Source organism: Stomoxys calcitrans, chromosome 4, assembly GCF_963082655.1.
Source record: "Stomoxys calcitrans chromosome 4, idStoCalc2.1, whole genome shotgun sequence".
In the NCBI taxonomy this organism is placed as follows: Eukaryota; Metazoa; Arthropoda; class Insecta; order Diptera; family Muscidae; genus Stomoxys; species Stomoxys calcitrans.
In genome coordinates, this window is record NC_081555.1 from 80,444,958 (window position 1) to 80,468,845 (window position 23,888).

A 23,888-nucleotide genomic window follows, 5' to 3' on the forward strand; every position below is an offset into this window, starting at 1 on the left:
TCTGTCTGTCGAAAGCACACTAACTTTCGAAGAAGTAAAGCTAGCCGCTTGAAATTTTGCACAAAAACTTTTTATTAGTGTAGGTCGGTTGAGATTGTAAATAGGCCAAATCGGTCCATATTTTGATATAGCTGCCATATAAACCGATCTTGGGTCTTGACTTCTTGAGCCTCTAGAGGGCGCAATTTTTATTTGACAATTTGACTGAAATTTTGCACGTGGTATTTTGGTATCACTTCCAATAAATGTGTTAAGTATGATTCAAATCGGTTCGTAATCTGGTATAAACCGATCTGGGATCTTGACTTCTTGAGCCAATAGAGCGCGCAATTCCCATCCGATTTGGCCATGCTAAGTATGGCGCAAATCGGAACATAACCTGATGTAGCTGTCAAATAAACCGATCTGGGATTTTGACTTTTTGAGCCACATCCGATTTGGCAGAAAATTTGTACAACGGCTTCTTTTATGACCTTCAACATGCGTGTCTAATATGGTCTGAATCGATCAATAGCTTGATACAGCTCCCATATAAACCTATCTCCCGATTTCGGTTCTTGAGCCCCTACAAGGCGCAATTCTTTTCCGAATGAACTGAAATATTACACAATGACTTCTACAATATTCAGCATTCATTTACCTCCGAATCGGACTATAACTTGATATAGCTTCAATAGCATAACAGTTCTTATTCAATATTATTTGTTTGCCTACAAAGAGATACCGCGCATAGAACTTGAAAATGCGATCCATGGTGGAGGGTATATAAGATTCGGCCCGGCCGAACTTAACACACTCTTACTCGTTTTAAATGATTTGGAAAGCTGATAAAATTTAGTTGTTTTTTTTAGCGATTTATGCTAATTTCAGGATACGACGGGACTCACGGAGACACCGGAATTTAGGAACAATGCTGTTGCTCGAAGGTTTATAATTACGGAATTTAAGGTGAAGGAATCCTTGAGGAACTTCAAACTATTTAAGTCAACTGGACCTGATGGAATATTTTCTGGGGTTACTACAGAAGGAGGCAGATTATATTGCGCCTCACCCGGCTAATATTTTCACAGCGTGCCTGGGACTTGCATATACTCCGAAATCCTGTCCTACAGATCTATAAGCCTTACGTCCTTTTTACTAAAAACCATGGAACGTATTATGAATGCCATGATAAAGAGTAGAACATCCAGCGTCAACTGGACCTGATGGAATATTTTCTGGGGTTACTACAGAAGGAGGCAGATTATATTGCGCCTCACCCGGCCAATATTTTCACAGCGTGCCTGGGACTTGCATATACTCCGAAATCCTGTCCTACAGACCTATAAGCCTTACGTCCTTTTTACTAAAAACCATGGAACGTATTGTGAATACCATGATAAAGAGTAGAATATCCAGCGAACTTCTCAAATACAAACAGCATGCCTATGTCAAGGGAAGGTCGGTGGAGACTGCCATGAACGAGATTGTGCATAAAATAGAAGCATACTTCGATACCAAAACGTACACACTGGCGGTATGCATTGACATCGAGGAGGCTTTTAACAATGTGGACCCGGTCCTTAGAGACTGGATAAACCATATGCTAAGGAACCGGTGGATAAATTGTGTGTCCCATGGCATAAATATAAGGGAGAGAGTGGAACAAGGCACGCCAGAGGAGGGCCTTTTTTCGCCACTCCTATGGGTGACCACCCTAAATAAACTATTACGGATGCTGACTGAGAACGGATTTGAACCGGTCTGCTACGCAGACGATGTTATAATACTTCTATGGGGTAAGGATCCAAATCAGCTATGTAGAAGGTGTTATATTACTTTTATGGGGTAAGGATCAAAACCAGCTATGCAAAAGGGACGAAAGGTCCTTGTATATGGCATATGACTGGGCTAGACCCAGAGGTCTCAATGTTGACCCAGAGAAGACTGAAATATGCATGTCCACGAGGAAGACGAAGGTGGGCCAATTTAAGGCACCACATTTCCTCATCTAAACGATTTCGATATCTGACAAGATCAAATACTTAGGTGTGATCTTGGACAGGAAACTGAATTGGAAGTGTCACATGCAGGAGCGTACTGAGAAGGCTAACAGATGTTGGCAACTATGTAGATGGGCCGTAGGCTCGAAACGGGACCTGAATCCGAGGATAGTCCACTGGCTCTACAGGAGCGTGATTGGACCAGCACTTACTTACGCCTCAGTAGTTTGGGGGACTGCTATGGAGAAAAAGTCCAACATAAGGACCATACAACAGGGTCAGAGAACATGTTGTCTTGGCATAGGCGGAGCGATGAGGACCACGCCCACAAGGGCACTGGAGACTATTCTAGATATTCGACACATTGACATACAAATTAAGTGTGAAGCAGCCACTGCGGATATGAGACTTAAGGCGATGGGAGAATGGATTGAGAATGGGAGCAGCTCATACCATCGCGGTAGGAAACCTGGTAGGAAGGGAAGAGGTTTCCGATCGGATACCAGAGACGAACCTTGAGGTCGAGTGCGAGGCACTGCTGCCATCGGTACAGTCTTGGATTGACGGAACCCTAGTATTGCCATCTGGAAGATCATGTTACACGGATGGATCAAAGCTAGAGGACAGTGCGGGCCTGGGGGTTTACATTGAGAACACAGGGACTGAAATCTGTTTGCCTGACCAAAATACGGTCATGCAGGAGGAGATCCGGGCGATAACAGAATGCGTTGTGGTGCTAACTCGAGGACGTCGAGAGTGAACATCTTTACCGACAGTAAAATTGCCATAAGGGCAATAACAACCAGGACGGTAAGGCCAATGTAAGAAGGAGATTAACGCCTTCTTTGAGGATGGCAAGATTCGCATCGTTTGGGTGCCGGGCCATATCGGAATAAGGGGAAATAAAAGGGCAGACGATTTGGCGGTGAAGGCCAGAGGACTGTCGTCAATAAACTTGGTTAACCCGAATCCTCTCGGGTCGAGGCAGTCCGAGTTAAGGGAGTGGGCGACAAATGCGCATGCAACATTGTGGAACACCGAAACGGTCGGTAGGATGGCGATCCTATGGGGGATCCAGATCTTAAGGAGACGAGGCTATTACTGAAAGGAAGCAAGAAGGAGGTCACACACATAGGACTACGAGCTCACTTATGTAAAATCGGTGCGACAAGTGATAGCATGTGTAAGGAAGATGATGAGACGTTGGAGCATTTCCTTTGTCATTTCCCGGCTTTCACGTACGACAGATACCGGCACTTAGGTGTGTACACAATGCCAGACATGAAGCAACTTAGGGGAGTGGCATGGAAAACAATTAAGGATTTTGCTAAGCAGCACGAAATTTCTCACTTAGATTTTCTTCTTCGAGGTTACTTTTTAGAGCGCACAACAAGCCGATTACTGGATTAGGTGTATGTGGCATGGGGCAGATTTCTATCTGCCCACTTTTTTCAACCTCAACTTGCCCAAACTAAGCTAAGTTTCGATTTTTCAGTCAAAAGTAATGCGTGTTACAAATCAAACAATGTGCAAAAAAGTAAATTTTTGGCATTTTTTCTTCAAAAGATAGGTAATTTCATTGTTTTGTTGCTATAAAAAAATTTGGCCTAATACTTTCAATTTTGCTTACTTAATTTAGATGCATTTTAAGCACAATTTTTATAAATTTTATTGACTCTAGTAGGAGATATATGAAGTGAGATATTTTAATTTTTTTTTCCAATAAAACATGCGGAACATGCGTGAGCAAACAGCTCAGAACCAGTCTTAACTTGCAACGGTATTTTGACTTTTGTGTATAATAACAAGACGCGAAGTTAAGGATTTAATTAACTACAATTTAATATAAAAAATCATTAAAATGAAAGAAAATATATTTTACCAATGTTTCCTTAAAAAGTTGGAAAATTTAAAAATTGATCATCTTTTAATTAAATTTGCTTATCTTGGGCTCGAATCCTTGAAATTAGGACAAAAATTTTTTAGTGTGGCATCTCAATTTGGGCTCTGGTTTCCAGGAGGCACCATAAATACATTGAAATTTTCCGGTTAGGAAGGAGCAGTGGAGGAACAAGTTGGGTACAACTAGGCTTCGATAAATTAGCAAATAAAAATATTAAGGAGGAGTTTAATGAAAACATTGCTATTATAATTTAAGGTCATGACTATTGTGCATTATGCGAGATGACTACTACATTTTTATACCCACCACCGAAGGATGGGGGCATATTCATTTTGTCATTCCGTTTGCAACACATCGAAATATCCATTTCCGACCCTATAAAGTATATATATTCTTGATCAGCGTAAAAATCTAAGACGATCTAGATATGTCCGTCCGTCTGTCTGTTGAAATGTTGATAAAGCCCCCATATAGACCGATCCGCCGATTTAGGGTCTTAGGCCCATAAAATCCACATTTATAATCCGATTTTACTGAAATTTGGGACAGTGAGTTGTGTTAGGCCCTCGACATTCTCCGTCAATTTGGCCCAGATCGGTCCAGATTTGGATATAGCTGCCATATAGACCGATCCTCCGATTTAGGGCCTTAGGCCCATAAAAGCCTTATTTATAGTCCGATTTTGCTGAAATTTAGGACAGTGAGTTGTGTTAGGCCCTTCGACATCCTACGTTAATTTGGCTCAGATCAGTTCAGATTTGGATACAGCTGCCATATAGACCGATCCTCCGATTTATGGTCTTAGGCCCATAAAATATCAATATTTTGTTATACACAATTGTACATATTAGTATTTGGTCCAAATCGGAACATATTTCGATATAACTGTTATGGGACATAAGGTATTCAATTTTCACCGGACTTTGATGAAAGGTGGTTTACATATATACCCGAGGTGGTGGGTATCCAAAGTTCGGCCCTGCCGAACTTAACTCCTTTTTACTTGTTTTTTTTTTTTTTAATTTTTATATCAAATATATGAGGAAGGATTTAATTTCATGTGTACATGGCAATTTGATTCAATAAAAAAATTTTATATAACTGCCCATTGTTTTAGACAGTTGACCATTTGTTGTTCGTAACATAAAGCTTTGATTTAAAAATGTTTTTGGTTAATCAGTGTCGTTTACCTTTATGAGTAACAATGGCGATTATTTTACGCTACTGAATTTTGCTAAAGTCCAATGGGTACCATTCATTCAAAACCCATAAAGTTTGGCAAAGTGACAATTACCTAAAAAGAAAAGGAAAGAAAATATGAAAGTTTATTATGTGAATAGACTCATGGACGCACAACAATTAGTTATTGCAAATATAAAATGGAGGGAAAAAAGCAAAAGGCCATTATGTTTAACATTCGAAAATTTAATGCGATTTGCAACGCAATATGTGGTTATGCCGCCATTAAAAATGCTTGCTTGTTTTTGCTATTTTTTTAAATCACAAATTTCCCTTTTTTTTTGAAATTAAACACAAGAAAGTTTCCAGTTGAAAAAGCTGACGACATAAGGCATTAGCAGGAGGAGGGAAGTGCCAATTTTCAAAAAGCAAGCCAAAGGTAGCAGATGGCCATCATCGATCGATAGATGGCTATCGAAGGTGCTTTATGTCCATTCAAACTCGTTCGAATGTCATGAGTCAGCATGACAAAGGCCACAATTTAGTACGAAATAAAAAAAAAAAAAAACAAAAAATTAAAAACCCCTTAGTGCTCATAGAAAGGGTTGTAATAAAAATTGATGAAACATTTCCGATAAAGATACCAATACACAGACCCATATCCCACCAAGTACTAAGCAGCAATGAAATATCTCATAAATATTCTTTTGTTCTTCTTCTGTTGCCAGTACAATTCAAATTTATTTCCTGCCAAAACTCAAGCCAAGAACATAAAAACATAAATTTTCTTTCATGATAGAATTACAAACAAATCCGTTCCATCGAATATACAGTGCACAAAAACCAAATAAGTCAATTGATAGATAAAACAACTCACTTTCTGCCAATAGAAAGAAAAAGTCCACTGGCGGCGGCCTTAGTTGGGCCATTCATGAACAGTGTTGTCGTTTTTTTTTTAATAATTTTTTTTTTGCAAATTTGGTAATTTATAAAAATCAAAGAAATCTAAATTCGGCGAATTTGTTCTATGAGTTTTTTTCCAACAAATTTATTTGACAATTTTTGTTAAAAAGAAGAATAAAAAATTTTCCTTATATCTGAAGTTTACGTTAGAATGAATGGTTTGCTCACCAAAGGTGAGTTCACTCGAAGGACAGTTAGGCCCATTGTGGTACCCTAGAAAGAGAAAGGAAAGATAAAGAAAGTCGGAGACCTGGGACTAGAGGTTAGACACGAATAATAGAAAAAGACAGGAGGAGTGGAGAGCCCGGGGGTGAAGAACCGCCCGTCCCTACATAAGCACGGATCTACCTACGCCGAAGCTTGTGGCACCCTCCATCGGAACCATCCTGTTCCCTCAACAAACCTCAGGAGACATACTAGAGGTAAGTTTGCAAGTTCACTCAGATCACAGAAGAAGAAACGGCTCTCCAGAAATAAGAGCCTACTTCTCTGCAGACTCGGACAGGAACACAGCAAGTGCTCAATAGTTTCCTCCTCACCCTCATCGAGGCAACTCCTACAGTTGTGCAGTATCCCCATCCCCCAAGGCCTTGAGCGCCGCCATACTGTCCACATATATTCTGAATTTCGAGGGCGGTAAGCCCCTTTTCAGAATTTTTCTTACGGCCACTGCAAAGGCACAGACCTCTGCCTGAAAGACCATACACTCGCCCGGCAGTCTAAAAGACATACCGATATTGAGTGCATCAGAGTAGACCCCCAATCCAGTCTCTGGCTCTATCTTGGAGCCATCTTTGTAGATCGAGGTCACACTCTTCTCAAGTACACCATTCGCCCTCTATTCGTTCCTCTCAGGACATCGAATCGCGAATGCCCTTACTTCAGTCGGTAGTCGGAGATCCTCCTCAGTTCACCCCACAACACCCAGAAGCGAACTGTGACCGCAACCATCCTCCTTCAGCATGCCAAGCTCCCTCAGCCTAAGCTCGAACTTGGCGGCGCAGTACCAAATATAGCCCCCGATGGGCTACGTATCCAGCATCGCCTCCACGCCTGCCTGCGATGCGGATCTCAGTGCCCCTGTGTTCCCAACGCAGGCCAGTTTCTGGACCTTTTCGAACTCCCTCGCACGCGTCCTCTTCCCTACGGCATTCGACCATACAAGTGCCCCATAGGCCAGTACTGGTCTCACGATGGCCGTATTATATCTGAAACAAACAAAAAACAACAAACATACATTCGCTATACTGCAGAGGCTAGACTATCTTCTTTGGGGCTACTTCAAATCATTGGTCTATGCCAACAAGCCGACGACATTGGAAGAGCTGAGAGCCAACATTGAACGGGAAATAGCGACAGTTTTGTCTGAAATGTGTGACTTTTTCCATTGCAAAATTCTCCCATCATTGAGCTCGTCTCCAAAGAGAAACAAAAATTGTGAAATTAAATGATCTTCGCTCTAACAGGCAAGAAAACTTTTAAATAAAAATTTGCCAGAGCCAGGCCGGGATTCGAACCTTCGAGCACGGAGCAGCAGCGTTCAAAGCCTTAATATAACTTCCATAAGACTCACACAAATGACATGTTTATGTCAAGGAAGCTAAGTAGTCGTATAGAGACAAAGTCTATCACTACAAAGAAAATACATGCGGTGAAAAAGAATAACTTGTGTAAAAGGTGTCTGACTTGTATTAGTGTCGTGCTTACATCGTTGACACGTTTTACTCGATATAAGTACGACTTACCAATGTATGGCTCTTGAAGCCTCCACACCTAATATGGCCGATGAGTTATTCTAATCAAATGGCGAAACGCATCTCGTAGTGATTGGTGTGTGTTGTGATCTCTGGCTTTCCTTTTTCATTGCAAAAATCTCCGATCATTGAGTTCGCCTCGAAAGAGAAACAAACAGAAAATTGGGTTCGACGTATTGACATATGCAGACGTGCCCACGGTTGCCATATAAAGGAAGTCGAGTTACATTCATAAATTATTTGATTATACATCAAGCCGATAATAAAATTTTTGAAATAACTCAAATGGTTTGCGTTTTAATTTAAAAAGAAAATTGAATTCCTTGTTGGAAAACCCGATAAAACTATCAAGACATATAAGATTCAGATGAACCATCTTCAGAAATATCTGCGTTTCCAGCAAACCTCAAAAAAGACTCCTTCAAGACGCTTGATCGGGGCAATAATAATTAATTAAATTTTTGAGGGTTAAGGGCAATTCTGATAATAAAATTTGGGACTTTTTGCCAATAGAGCGACCCATACAAAAGCAACTACCAATCGTTCATAAAGGCCGACTGAGACAATTCGGTACTACACTAGGCCAGCTAGATCATTATAAGCTTATCATTTAAGGTTAGGTTTTAGTGGCACTCTGAAATCAGACTCAATTTTGTCCATTTGGATAGTTCCTACCGTTGAATCATCCAGATCGCTTTAAATAGTCCAAGTAATTTTGCACTCTTCGGCCATGTTGTTAAGTATTCCGCGACACTCGAGAAGATATTTTTGCAATCATTATGGCATTAAATGCAACGATCCCCGCTTCATAAACACCACTTTGGGCGGGTACGTTTTCTATATGACCAGTCCTGACCAGAATTACCTGGCAATCTTATCTAGAACCATCCGCATAGAAGTCTATAAAGCTTCTATTATCAGGGATATTGTAGTTCCAATCGGTTTTATCAGGAATAGTGGTACAGTACTTTTTATCAAATAGCGGAATAGGCAATGTGTATTGCACAAAGAGAAGCTCCACAATGTCCACAGGCATTATGTGTGGCATTAAATTCAGTGAATCATATGGTGTCGTCCTTAGTGTGGTTGGGCTGTATAAACAAGTTTTCATTTGGATCCGGCTGAGAATTGAACAGTAGGTGGACTTTTGAAGCGCCGTCCACCAGACCACAACACCATATAGCATTATAGGTCACAACTGCAGTAAAAAGTCAGCGCATGACACATAGCTTAAACCCCCATCTTTTGACAATGGAAACCTTGCATGGTTTATATGGTAATAGCTACTTATTTTGCCCTTTTCAAAATGTTGAATCAAAAGTTAAATTTTCTGTCCAGCAAAAATCCTTGTACTGTGTGCTTTCAATAAACGTAACATTCCCTTATTCCAAGGAGATAGGTCCCTACCTCGAATATCTTGTTAAGAATAACAACTTTCTTCTTAGATGGACTAATGCCATGTCGTTATAGCCATGTGATAAGCATACACGACAACTCTTACACCAATTTTCCCAGAGACAATATTATTTTATTATTAATTGCTATATTGCTAAAGAATTGAAGAAAGTGACACCTCTTTGAGGTGCCTGAAAGGTGAAAAGGTGGTGACATGCAGGCCTTTGCATCCGCGAGGCCTGGCAACCGAATTCCATTTTTTGTATCTTTTTAACATTGAGTAAGAAATACATGACCTTAAGAAGGACACAATGTCCAGAGGCATTTGACAGACTCTCACATGAGTCTAATTTATGCTTTTGAGTACTTCAAAAGGAATACATAAAGACGATAAAGGCATCCCTTGGCAAACTTTTAGAAATTGCAAAGTGGTTGTCTTGGGAGCTTCATTTTAGAAGTCATACGGTTCTTCTATTAGAAGGCCTTGATGGGCTGTTATCAGGTCTCATTTAAAGCAGGCCTTACTAGTTTTCCCTCTGGAAAGTAAGCCATGTATAAACATTTTTACGGTAGTATTGATGCCCAGAGTTTCTTACTCCTTTAGGTTTGACGTTGTTTTACATTAGTGCAGGCAAGAAATGCTACCATTGTATATTCCTGGAGTGCGAGAGTGATTTTGATATAGCCATGAAAGATTGTTTGTGGACTTGTCCTTGCAATCAATGTATTGTTGCCAAGACTCTAGGAATCTTTGCCCTAAGTTATCATCGCCTCTAGAGTTTTTAGCATATGGTGGATTAAAAACTTTCGCCTACGTATGGTACGGGTTTCCTGCTTTGCAGTGAACATGGTTTTAAGTCCCTTCATCTCACTGGATTATACGGCAGAGTATATCTTCCTTAGCCAGTCTATTGGATACAGCTTATAGTTCAATCAAAGAATTGTTGACAAAGACTATATGTCCTCAACAATCTCCTATGAATTCATATACGTGGCAACCTCTTTGGCGCCACATTGAGATATTCCAGCTATGTTTTAGGTAGAGTTACGCAAATTTTGGTTTGATTCTTTCTACCAAATCAGTAGCGCAAATTTGACATTGAAGTCGAGCATCAGAAGAGCCAACACACTATCTAAAACCTATCAAACAAGTATATGATATATAGACTTCGCCTGTCATCGAAATGTGGTCCTAAGTGTCCCAAGAGAAATCACATCACCTCAAAAAAAAAACACGCCAAGATAGCTTGCAACCTAACTAGGACAATGTGGTAATGAATATTTTTATACAATGTACCGAATTAAAGTCTTGAACCCATAACAGGTGTATATCATTCAGATAAATATCTTCTAAGACAGTCAGGCAGCCATTAAATCCCTGGAGAACGTATTTTTGAACACATTAACCGATTTCGATTGTCGCAGATCTCTCAACGAGATGGCCGAACAATTCAAAATTCACCTGTTCTGGGTGCCGGGTCATAGAGATATCCCAGGGAATTCTAAAGCTTGCGTGACTAGGAACTACCTTATACACTCCAGGCACATTGGAATCTGTGGGTATGCCTCTAGCGACATGTAAGCTAAGTTTTCAGAACCAGGCCAGAAGGGCAACGAATGATAGATGGTTACAAAGAGGGGGCTATGAGCATTCCAAAATTATGAGGCCTCATCTAGACTTGAAGAGGTCTACTGCTTTGCTGTCATTGGTTAGAACAGACGTCTCAATCATTGTGTTCGTCATGACAGGAAAACATGCTGACAGGCTGAAGGTTGCCAGCAACGACTTTTGCAGAAGCTGTAGGAACATCGAGGAAGTACAGACTATAGAACACCTTCTGTGTGTGTCTCCGGCACTAGCAGTTAGAAGGAGTTGCACTTTAGGTTCTCATTTCTTTGAGAACCTGTCTGATTTTGCGGAAGTGAACATTCGCAAGTTACTGGGCTTTTTAAAGCGATCTGGATGGTTCAACGGTAGAAACTAGGAGGCATTTTCCTTTTTCTGTTTCTATGGTATCACAATGGACGAAAACGTCTAACTGAGTCTGATGGCAGACTGCCATTTATACCTAACCTAACCTATGATTCAGATTTTGCCAAAATTTGGAACATTGAATTATATTGTACACCTCGACGTCCATGCCGAATCGATTGCTTAATTATTTCATTAGATTTGTATAGAAAAAGAAAGCACAATTGAAGCCTTGACTTGAAAACTAACATCTCGATGGCAATACTGTTCCTAAATGAAATGTGTTGTAAATATTGAAAGTCTGCGCGGAGAAATGACTTATGGCACCGATGCGGTCGGTCACTGTTAAAACACGGTCATATATCAAATGGCTCCGATCTTGATTATTTATTAATTTACAAAGCAAGCCATATGTCTCATTGGAGAAACAAGTAAAAAAAAACATACTATACTCAAAAAAAAAATCTCGGCATCTGCATTTGATATATGTGACTGCTTGGTTTGTTGGCTATGCCTGCATGTAATGGATTTAACTACTTTAGTTTATGGTACTATCAGTACAATGTGCAGCAGCATCCAGGCAATCGTAATCAAAGAGAAAGGGTCCGTTGAGTGTGTGTGCTGTAAAAATTTCCCCTTTCATATATCACGGGTCATTGAGTGTTAAGGCAATGGCACTATGTTCTCTGCGAAACAGCAACGCGTATGAGAGGCGACATATTCATGCCACACACTCGCTTGCACAGATGTAGCGCACGCCAGTCCATGGTACAAGCCTCATCAACCGCATAGACACAATAAGAAACACTTACGGTGGCTTCATTCCAACTAAGCCCACAACCTCAATTCGAATGCTTTGGCAACTGAACAGTCAGCAACATTAGCCTTTGTGGAAGAGCCTAACTACACTGAGCTGCCTTTACCTTTCATTCAACTCGATGTACGTAACCAAAGTAGTCCATAAAATATTAGTCATTTGGTAACTAACCTATAGGAGCAGTCATTACTTGAATCTTCATTAGATTCGATTGTGGCCATTACCAAAGGTGACCAGAGCTAATGTTTCAAAATTGTAGAAGATTATTTTGAAGGAACCAAGATAGAGGGTATATTCATTTAGTCATTACGTTAACAACACATCGAAACATCCATTTTCGACCCCACAATGCATGTGTATTTTTGATCGTCGTAAAATTCTAAGACGATTTAATGATGTCCGTCCGTACAGTCTTTAAAAATTGAGTATGTGAGAAGGAATTTCAAAGCGAGAGCAGAAGTCACGTTGTGAGCGACCATTAGAAGAGAAGCTCTCGAAGGTGAAGTCCCGCTGCTCCCTAGACTAGAGCATGATGGCAACTGTCTGGAGAGATCCTTGGACTTCCCCCTCCACATGTGGCTCCTTTCGACCCCAGCCGAATTTACCTCTTGTGAGTTTTTCGGGCCCACCCTCTAGTTTCCATTTAGACCGATGTTCCGATTTTGGGTTTTAAGCCCATAAAAGCTGCATTTATTGTTCGATTACGTTGAAATTTAAGAGAAAGCACAAGTAACTGCCTGACTCTTTCGATATTTTCCGAAGTTCTGAGGGTCCGATGAAAGTCACTTCTGGGGGAAGCCATACTTCCGAAAAAGGTTAACCCACGATAGAATCGAATTACGGCCAGGAACGAGTATGTGAGGAGGAATTGCAAAGCGAGAGACCATTAAAAAGAAGGCACTCGAAGACGAAGGTCCACTGCTCCCTAGACCAGAACATGATGCCAACTGTCTGGAGAGAGAAAAAAATTTGAACTTACCCCTCCACATGGTCCACCTGTCGACCCCAGTCAAACTCGCCGCTCGGGAGTTTTTTCAAATATGTGTAAGTTTCTCTGACCCACCCTCTAGTTTCCATAAAGACCGATCTTCATGTTTTGGTTCTTAAGCCCATAAAATTTAGAACAGACTAGAACTGGCAAACTATTGATAATCGCAACACCTGATAGTTTCGATATTTCTAACAATAAATATCGACAGTATCGATACTATTGTTAATTTCCCATCGCCTAATCTATCATAAGATCGATTTGTATAGAAGCAATATCAAGGCACCAAATAAAACAAAGTTTAATAAAGTCATGAGAGAAACCATGAGAGAAATCACTGTACAAAATCTTAACGCAATCGGATTAAAATTGCGCTCTCTATATGCTCATGAAGTAAAATCGGGAGATTAAATAAGGAAACTATTGCAGGTTATGAGCCGATTCGAACGATACATAAACACTCAAGACGAAGATTGTAACATGTATGATCTGGATATATTCACGATCGGAGTGCTAATTTTTTGTTCAAATTGGTATATTGTGGAACTTTGCCGATAACATCGACAGGAAAAATATCAATCGATATTCAACCAAAAACAAAAATATTGATAGTGTAATCTATATTTTGCCAGCTCTAACTTAGACCCCCGAAGTCCGATGCCAAAACAGTTCATATCGGGCCATATTTACATATAACCGACCGATATGCCGATTTGGGGTCTTAAGACATTAAAAGCCGCATTTTTGTCCAATTTCACGGAAATTTGAAACTGAAACTGAATATGTTGTTTATCGGGCCATATTTGCATATAGCTCCCATATAGTTCGATTTGCTGACTTATGGTCTTAAGCACATAACAGACGCATTTATAACCTGATTGCGCTGAAATTTTGAATGGTGAGTTTTATAAGGCACCCAGATATCCGAACTGAAATGGTCTAAATCGGGCTATATTTGGATATAGTTATTTATAGACCGATTCGCAGATTATGGGTTTTAAGCATATAAAAGACCTTTTTATACTCTCCACCATTGGATGGGTGCATACTTATTTCGTTTTTCCGTTTGTAACACAACGAAATATTGTTGTGAGACCCAATCAATTATATATATTCTTGATCGTGTTGACATTCTGAGTCGATTTAGCAATGTCTATCCATCTGTCCGTTTGTCTGTCAGTCAAAAGCACCCGAATTTTCGAAGAAGTAATGCTAGGTACTTGAAATTTTGCACAAATACTTTCTACTAGTGAAGGTCGGTTGGGATTGTAGATGGGCCATATGGGTCCATCTTTTGATATAGCTCCCATACAAACCGATCTCCCGATTATACGTCTTGAGTCTGTAGAGAGCGCGATTCTTATCCAATTGGGCTGAAATTTTGCACAATGACTTTCCCTATGACTCCCTACAGATATACTTAGTATGGTTTGAATCGGTTCAATACTTGATAATAGCTCCCATATAAACCCATCTCCCGAATATACTTCTGAAGACCCTAGAGGGCGCAATTCTTATCCGATTTACCTGAAATTTTCACCTTGCCATCTACTATGGTCTTCAAAATCCAAGCCAAGTATGGTTCGAATCAGTATATATCCCGACATAACTCAAATAACATAGACATTCGTATCTATTATCATTTGTTTACCTGCAAAGAATACCGGGCAAAGAACTTGACAAATGCCATCCATGGTGAAGGGAATATAAAATGCGGCCCGGCCTGATTTCGCAGAAATTTAAGACTGTGACTTGTAAAAGGCTTCGGGACACCTGAACCAAATATGATCCATAGCGGTTTATATGGATATAGTATAATTCTAAGAAAACAGGATAATAATGGTGGGTATCCAAAGTTCAGCGAAAGCGAATTTAATGCGTTTTTACTTGTTGAACATTGATGATGGAGTAACTAGTAATTCTTTTAACAAAATGTTTTTATGCAATTTTCTAAACAATCAGATTTTCTGAAAAATCAGATTTTCATATTCATAATTATTTAAAAGAACAATGTTAGCCTGCTTACGTTTTGTAGGATGATCTCTGTGAATTCATTAAGGAAAACTCAATTAAATTATATTTCTTATCAACCTGGGGCCCCATTTTCCTCAACGTGCTCCATATTCACTTTCATAAATTTTAATCGTCTATTGAAATGCAGAACTAATTTTTATGGAAATACTCTCTCCATTACAAAAGCTCTTGAACTTTTAACTTCAAAGCACGCTCAAGGACGGCTCATAACAATGATTTGCATAAATCGTGACAAATTAGCATAAAAATCTAAAATGTATGACCATTTTTAACGTCACTTTTAAGTGTCTACGAAATTCTCATTGAAACTGCATTTTGCATTTCATTAGATCTGGTCACTTCAGAGTGTTGGTCGGAGTTGTAGACTGTAGACAACGGTTGTGCATAAAATAGCATAATCTAAGCGGCGGCAGGAGTTCCATAACAAAACCTACAGAAAACCGAGAAAAGCATCCAAAGTACAAAACTACAACCATATGAGTAGCGGACGGACAGACATTCAGACTGACAGTACATTTACATGTACCTATGCTGCTATTCAGCTCATATGTACCAGTAATTACATTACATTTATGTGTATGCACACTTTATGAAAATGGAAAAGCGTCGAACCGAAGCAAAGTCAAAAACCATATTACCATAGCTCGGGCAGAAGTGTGTAGGTATGTACGGGTGTTTACCGTGTCAAGGCATCCCCTTCCATATATATATGCCGGGCTACGAATATAGGTCGCAACCAATTGCTGCACTATCGATTTAAAATACACTGAAATTTGAATACAATCACGTCCGCATAGATGTTAGAACTGAGTGCGTACTTAAGTTGTTTTCAGCGCTACTATCAAGGTTTCTTGCCACCCTGCTCTGTGGCGCTATGGAGACGTTTTGTTATTACTATAAACTACTGCAGAAGATATTACTGCAAGACCTTCCGTTGCTCTTCTTTTGTGCACTTGAAAAAAATGTTAATAGAAATAAAGTTTACGATATATCTTCTGTAAGAAATGAATTTTTTAAACAATTTCTCTAGAAATAAAATGCTGACAAAATTTTCTAATTAATATTTTTTAACAGCTATAAATTAAAAGAAAAAAATTAAAATTGAAAAATTTTATAATTTTTTTTTAAGTTAAAAAAGAAATCCGTAATATTTTTGTTGAATTTTAAGAACATGAACAATACGCAAAGAAATATCCAAACAAACAAATAATTTTCTACTGAGACTAATTTTTGATATGATTTTCTATGTATATGGGCAATTCCACGAAAATTATACCCTTTATGCAAAAAATTTTAAATAATTTATATTGAAATAATAATTTATATTGAAAAATCACAAAATTGATTTCCAGCACAAGGTAATATATCATGAAATTTTCTTATTGGTATTTTTAGGGTGTATTTTTTATTTATTTTTTTTTTTTAATAAACTTATAACAACTATGATACACGTCAGTTTTTAGCATGTAATGTCTGTTACATTTAGCAAAATATCAACACAGAGTGCAAAAAAAAATTGGAGGAATTTATTCAGAAGACGAAATGAGATTCCGAAAAAAGACACTCTTGGCTAATTGTAATATTTTAGTGGCAAAAATATCTCAGAGAATAAATTAAAGGGAATAAATTTAAAAATTGGTCTTAATGACTTAAAGAAATTAGGTCTTGACTTTCGAAGTCGATTTAGCCATGTCCGTCCGTCTGTAAGTCCGTCTGTCAGTTTGTTGAAAGCATCATAGTTTTCGAGGGATTAAAGCAAGTTGCATAAAATTTTGGATAAATACTTCCTATTGTTGTAGGTCGGTGGGGATTAAATGGGCCATATGGGTCCATAATTTTATATAGCCGCCAAATAAAACGATCTCTTCTTGAGGCTTTACAAAGCGCATCCTGATCCAATTTGCCTGAAATTTTGTCAGATCTTAAAAACTTGAATCAGACAACACTCATTGATAAATGAGAAATTTGCCACTGTTCCTTAATGGAATATTCATTGTTATCTGATATAGCTGCAATATAAACCGATTTTCAGATATGACTTCTTGAGCCTCTAGAGAGCTTAATTCTTTTCCGATTGGCTTAAATTTTGCTTGATGTGATATGTTTTGACTCTTTGACAACAATGCCATGAATGATCCAAATGGGTCCATAACCTGATAAAGCTGTCATATAAATCGATCTTCAGATTCGACTTTTTGAGCCTCCAGAAGGCTTGTGGTCTACTATACCACAAAATTTTGATAATTTCTAATGAACATTCCATAAGGAAAAGGGGCAAACTTTTCACATATCAATGAGTGCTATCCGATTCCATTTTAATCTCAATGATAAGGGGACTCCTTTTTATAGACGAGTCCGAACGGCGTGTCACAGTGCAACACCTCTTTGGGAAGAACTTTCTACATGGTAAAGTATCTTACAAATGACGCCAGCATTAGGACGGGATAGTCACCGCTGAAAAATTCTTCGGGTGTTCTCGCCAGGATTCGCATCCAGTTGTTCAGCATTAAAGGCAGACATGCTAACCTCTGCGCCGCTGTATGTGGAAGCGAAAATTTCGTTTAGGATATGTCAATGCATTTCTTATGGAAACGAAAATTTCGCCAGAGGTGCATACTGCAGTGTAGAGGTGTAGAAGAATACTCATATGTCCAATAACCAAAACCGTTGGGGCAACAAATAAATGGCGTCAGGCACACGAAAACACATCAGGAATTTCTAAGGCACATACATTGCTTGCTGGGTATTTAAATTTGCAAGGACAATAACTTGCACCAGTAGCTCAATGAATACAGCAGATTATAATACAAACCCATAAAGGAGTTGTTAAAAAATGTATGGAAGGCTTGAAATTTAATTACGTATAACTTCGAAACAAAATTTTAAGGTGGTATTATAGCCGTGTATAGTGGTTTAAATAGTTTTCCTTTCATAAAAACAGTTGACGCACAGTGGGAAAAAATCGAAAAAAAACTTATAAAAAATATGCCGTGTGAGAACGGGTAGAGATATATCTTTGAAATTTGGATTTGTTAGAGCTAAGGTGTTAGCGAGATCGTGTGCCCTAGGTTGTTCGGGCGCCTTTTGGCAGGCTCCTAAAGTTGGTTACCTCCACTCAACCAAATTTGTTATTCAAAACAGCAAAAATGTTTGCTAAAACAGCAGTTTTTGTCTGCTGAAAATGGAAGAGCAAACATCACTGCTGTTTCAGTAAACATAGGGCTGCTGTATTAGCAAACATTTCCGTTAGCTAAATCAGTGAACAAAATTTGCTGTTTTTAATACAACATGTTTGCTGAAAAAAAATTGTGTGCTATTTATTATGTTTGGTTGGTGCTTGTTTTTATTACTTTAGGCGTTTTTTTTAGATTTTTTTAGAAATTTTGATAGAAGAGATAATTTTAGTTTGTGGTATATTACTGTAAAAAAGCTACTTGATCAACAGATTCCTTGTACACGTGACATCGCATCCATTCGCATACATTTGGAAATGTGGCTGAGCTCGCTCGAATTTTTTGTGATTGCTCTACTAATGTGTACATGACAGACATGGCCATTTGTTTCTAAATTTAAAGATAAAAGATAGAAGTATACATTCAGTGGTGATTATAAACATCTACTGAGACATACATCTACGTTGGTGTTTTATTTTTTCTTCTAACATCCCCTTCCTAAATAAGCAGCAGTCATTTTCAGCAAATAACACACTTTTCAGCAGTCAGCTTGCTGCTCCGAAATTGCAGAACTACTGCTGTAGTAGCAGCAAAATTATCTACTAATATTCATTAGACAGTGTTTGCTATTTTCAGCAAACTTTTTTCTATGAGTTTTCGTATTTCAAAAATTTTTTGGGCCTGCTAAATCTTCGTTTGTGATCCGATTTCCAATTTTGTTTTGCTTAAAAATTTCCAAAAAAAGTCCCCTTGAGGTCTAAAATATCTCCACACAACTCCATACAACATTAGCCCGAATGAGAAATCTTGGCTTTGAAATTTGAGAACTCGAGGGGTTTTCCAATTTTTTACTAAAAAATCGGACTATATCACAAAACATCGATTATATCCTTGTGCAGGAAATGGTGAGAATTTATGATGAATTGAAAGCAGCCTTCAAAAATGGTAAAACTCAGATTATAAAAACAAGATTGGAAAACTCAGATTAAGAAAACAAGTGGAGACGATAGTTTCTCTTCCATCTCACTCGGGTCTTCCGTCACTTTACTGAGAGGAGTGAAGCGCTGAAGATTTTGAATTACCTGTAACTCTGAATGACTATCCAAAAGCTTTCAAATATAACTCCTGCCACAACAGGGACAACCTCTCACTAAGATTCATCATGTCCAATGACAACGTGGATATTTAACTTCCTTCAGTGTTTGATGTTTGCATATATGTGGCTCTAAAGCTTGTGCTCAAAACTTGATCAAAATGCCGAAACAAAAATTTAATTATATTTGAGGTTTTTTTTATCGAAACATCTTTAATGCCAGATTTTATCTAGTCTTAAATAAAAACTCATCAAATATGATGCGGGGATATGAGGTTGTAAAATGTCATCACCCTGATAAATATACTCTGTAACGCCCGTTACATTTAAGTGTAACGCCCGTTGCAAATAAATCATTAATTTTTTGAAACTTTCAAAATCTAAGACATCACTGATGGTTTGAAATTTTTTTATTTAGAAATAAAATTTTAGCATTGTAAAAGGAACAGCTAGCAGACAGGGTGTAAATCTTGGTTAGTCTAGTATTTATATCATAAAAGACGTTTTCGCAATAAGTATAACCTTCGAAGGCACAGCCCTTAAAGCCTTCACACATAAAAGTGTCCGATGGTATTTCCACTAAGAACCGAAACGGGTCACACTATGGTTGGTGTTGTGGTATCTTCTGGCTTTACTGTTCCATTGCAGAGAAATTCTTCGATCATTAAGCTCGAATAGTCCATATCGGACTTTATTTAAATATCGTTGCCATATATACCGATCTGCCGATAAAGGGTCTGAAGCCCATAAAAGCATTGTATATTACCCGATTTAGCTGAAATTTGAAACATAGGGTTATCTTAAGCCTCCTGTATCTGACCTAAATATAGATTAAATCGGACTATATTTGGGTATAACTGCCATATAGACCGATCTCCAAATAAAGGGTCTTAAGCCCATAAAAGCTTTATTTATTACCCGTTTTAGCTGAAATTTGAAACATTGAGTAGTTTTTCCTCTCCTAACATAGGACCCAAATATGGCCAGATCGAACTATTTATAGATATAGCTGTCATATAAACCGATCTCCCGATTAAGGGTCTGAAACCCATAAACGCTTTATTTTTTAACCGATTTCGCTGAAATTTGAAACATTGAGCAGTTTTACGCCTCCTAACATAGGACTCAAATATGGTCCAGATCGGACTATATTTAGATATAGCTGTCATATAGACCGATCTGCCGATTAAGGGTCTGAAGCCCATAAACGCTTTATATTTTAACCGATTTCGCTGAAATTTGAAACCCAAATACGTTTCAGATCGGACTATATTTAGATAAAGCTGCCATATTTAGATAAAGCTGAATAACAGCTATATTTTTTCCGATTTCGCTGAAATTTGAAATAATAAGTAGTTTTAGGCCACCCGCTATCCGACCCAAATATGGTAAAGATCGGACTGCATTTAGATATAGCTGTCATATAGACCGATGTGCCGATTAAGGCTTTGAAGCTCATAAAAGCTTTATTTATTACCCGATTTTGTTGAATTTTCTAATACAAAATTCAACGGTGACTTATATTTATTAGCCCACTCAATATCCGTGTCGAATTTGACTTCATAAGTTATCCAATTTTCATCGGATTGTGACGAAAGGGGGTTTACATATATACCCGAGGTGGTGGGTGTCCAAAGATCGGCCTTTCGGAACTTAATGCCTTTTTATTTGTTTTAATATAACTCTTTTCTGATGAAATGTTCGATAGTTTTTTTTCAGTGTATCATTACCAGTGGCTTCAAGTTTCAAGTGGAACAATGAACAACCAAAACATATCGAACGAATATGAAAGTTCACTTACGAAATAAAATCATTAAATACAAAACACACGCAAACAAACAACCAAACGGGAAAAAATAAATAAAAATAATAGAAATTAAAAAACAATAAATTTTGTTAAAATACTACCCCCAAAGGGAAGCTTCAAATTGAATCGACACCACCACCACCACGACTATTTGTTGCAACAGCATATAACCGAGAGGCAACGAGCCATCCAAATCGAAATGGAAAGCAAAAGATACTGAAACTGAACAAAATATTACAGAGATCCGATACAGTCATTTGGTGTATACAATGCAGGTCGTTATCACTTTTGTAAATTACAATGTACAATAGCCCTAATGAAATGCTTAAATATTTATATGAACTGTGAATGAACGAAATTGCCATGATTTGGTTGTGGTCGTCTGCCGCTGTGGCAAAACAAAACCAAAAGTCAACAATAACTTAACCAATAGACTAATCCTCCAGAGCAACTCACAGCTCAGTTCACTCCAAGATATTCGTATTAAAGATTTAAAACATTGTATTACTATCGAAAGTCATTAAAAAGGGCATCTTTCTCACTTGAGCTGTAGAGGACCCTCATGTCACCATATTGTGGCCACAATGGCGATGAACATTGAAGTCATCGTCAAAGTCATCGAGACACAAATGTTTCAGTCATTTACCTTTTCATTTACTTGGCCACAGGAATATAAACACATTTCACAACAAAACCCCAGACAATAACCCCAAAAATGCATTGACATTTTAAATGCAATGTCAGTTAAATGGTTTGGCTTAAATATAAATATATATATATATGGGGTGGTCCCCCAAACACTTAGTCCGATGATTGCATATCAGATACGTTTTCTAATCTTAAATACCTTTCATTTGAGTCCCATTTTGTCGTGATTCGTCTAATATATATATTTGGTAAGTTTTGGGGGTTAGGCGGCCCCCCTAGGTACCCCATCCGAAATTTGGATACCAAATTTTTGTTTTTAGGTTATTATAAGAGAGCAGAGATTTAAATCGCCCCACCCATTTCCGAAATCTGGCGTTCCTGAAAATTAGGGTAAGGGGGAGGGTCCGCCCCCCTTCAGATATCAAAAAATGTAGTACCCTATTTTTACCACGGGATCATTATGCACCATCAGCGAAAATTTCAAGAAAATCGGTTCAGCCGTTTCTGAGTCTATAAGGAACACACAAACAAACCTACAAACAAGCTCAAATTGATATATGTTGATATCTGAAGGGGGGCGGACCCTCCCCCTTACCCTAATTTTCAGAAACGCCAGATCTCGGAAATGGGTGGGGCTATTTAAATCGCTGCTTTCTTATAATAACCTAAAAACAAAATTTGGTATCCAAATTTCGGATGGGGCACCTAGGGAGACCGCCCCAATCCCAAAACTTACCAAATATATATATAGACCAATCACGACAATATGGGACTCAAATGAAAGGTATTTAAGATTAGAAAACGTATCTGATATGCAATCGTCGGACTAAGTGTTTGGCGGACCATCCCAACCCCCAAAAAATCCCTAAATCGGTCATATATACCGACCAAGGCAATATGGGACTCAAATGAAAGGTATTTGCAAGTAGAATACGAATCTGATACCCAAAAGTGGGACCAAGTTTCCGGGAGTCCATCCCTTCCCCAAAGCACTGCCAAACAGGGCATATTTATGACCATTGGCAATATGGGGCTCCAATAAAAAGTATTTGGGTGTGAAATACGAATCTGATATCCAAATGTGGGACCAAGTGTTTCGGAGGCTACCCAAACCCAATCGGACATATGTACCGACTTTTAAATAAAATGTATTTGGGATTAGAAAACTAATTTGATATCCAATTTTGAGGCCAATGATAAATGATATTTGAGAGTAGATCTCGATGCTGATATATATTCAGGACTAAGTGCTTGGGGACCGCCCCCCAAAACACTCCTTAATCGGACATATGTACCTGCCATGTCAATGTTGGGCTCAAATGAAAGGTATTGGGGAGGGTATACCCATACCAATTGATACGTACTTTCGGAAAAAATTCTCTGGGGGTCTACCTATTCCCCAAAACACCCCACAAACAGCAATTATTTACTGACCATCAAAATATGGGGCTCAAATAGACCGCACAACAAGCCGTTTAGTGGCTTTGGTGAATGTCCATAGTGACATGGGGTGGATCAATATCTGCACCCTCTTTTTAACCTACAGTAATCTAAGAACAAAAATTTGGTTCCAAAATCTGGGGAGGGGTGCCTAGGGGGGCCGCCCACCCACAAAACCCGCCTATCGGATTTATAGACCAATCAATACAAAATGGGTATTAAATTAAAGGTATGAGGTTGAAAGTAGAAAACGAATCTGTTATCCTATTGTGGAACATAGTGTTTTGTGGGTCACCCCACCCCCAAAAAAACGCTTCATATTTACCGACTATTGCAATATGGATCTTTAATGAAAGGTTTTTGGGAGTAGTGCTCAAAATTTACTTTCACTTTTAGAACCAAGTCTTTGGGTGTCCACCACACCCCTAAACAGAACTTTTATTGACCATTGCACCGTGGGGTTTAAATAAGAGGAATTGAGAGTAGAAAAATATACAGCAAAATTGGAATGCATTTTCAACTGAAAATCGGCAGAAATTTCCAAATTTGGAGTACTTCTCTCCAACATAGCATTATTGGGCGCAGCGGAGCGGGCCGGACTCAGCTGTTGTGTATAAATATAATGGCGATATGGCAAGAGTATAAGAGCATAAGTCTGTTCACATTACAAATTGCGAATTTTCCCATGCCATTCCAGATAAAGCACGGAATCTTCTCTCGTACTTAGGTGCTGACCGATT

At 38.6% G+C, this 23,888-nt stretch overlaps 1 protein-coding gene across 12 annotated transcripts in view; it reads right to left on the reverse strand.

Annotated features, from left to right (window-relative positions):
• Positions 1-23,888, reverse strand: part of LOC106090515 (formin-J) — a 327,305-nt gene that overhangs the window by 145,829 nt on the left and 157,588 nt on the right. Inside the window, exon 1 of one of the 12 annotated variants that reach the window (XM_059366823.1) lies at positions 5,076-5,179. The exons of the other annotated variants lie outside the window; for them this stretch is intronic. The gene's annotated coding sequence lies outside the window, so the exon portion shown is untranslated. Of the gene's footprint in view, positions 1-5,075; positions 5,180-23,888 lie in introns of those variants that run through there. 12 annotated transcript variants of the gene reach the window in all.